The following is a 334-nucleotide window of genomic DNA, read 5'->3' on the forward strand; positions in this document are numbered from 1 at the left end:
TGGGTACGAACGGTTTTAAGGTCAAAACTGAAAACGACTTTTTTATTGTATATGCTCACGTTGTCGTTAGAACCTAAAATTTCGTGATTTCACGTAGTTATTTTGTGGAGTACGGAAAGAAATTATTCCTTGTGTAACAATGATGTAGCAGGATATATGTAACAGAGAAACTAAGTGTCCCATTCAACTGTGTTTGCATGAAGATAACAATAACTTTAATAACTAATTAGATCCTTTGTGCTATTGCTTTTACAATACGTAGCTGTTACATTTTTTTTTTCCATGTTCACAGAAAACTGATTTAATTAGAAAGATAACTAATTGGTTTTTTTGT

Source organism: Montipora capricornis, chromosome 7 (genome assembly GCF_036669925.1).
Source record: "Montipora capricornis isolate CH-2021 chromosome 7, ASM3666992v2, whole genome shotgun sequence".
NCBI classification, from domain to species: Eukaryota; Metazoa; Cnidaria; class Anthozoa; order Scleractinia; family Acroporidae; genus Montipora; species Montipora capricornis.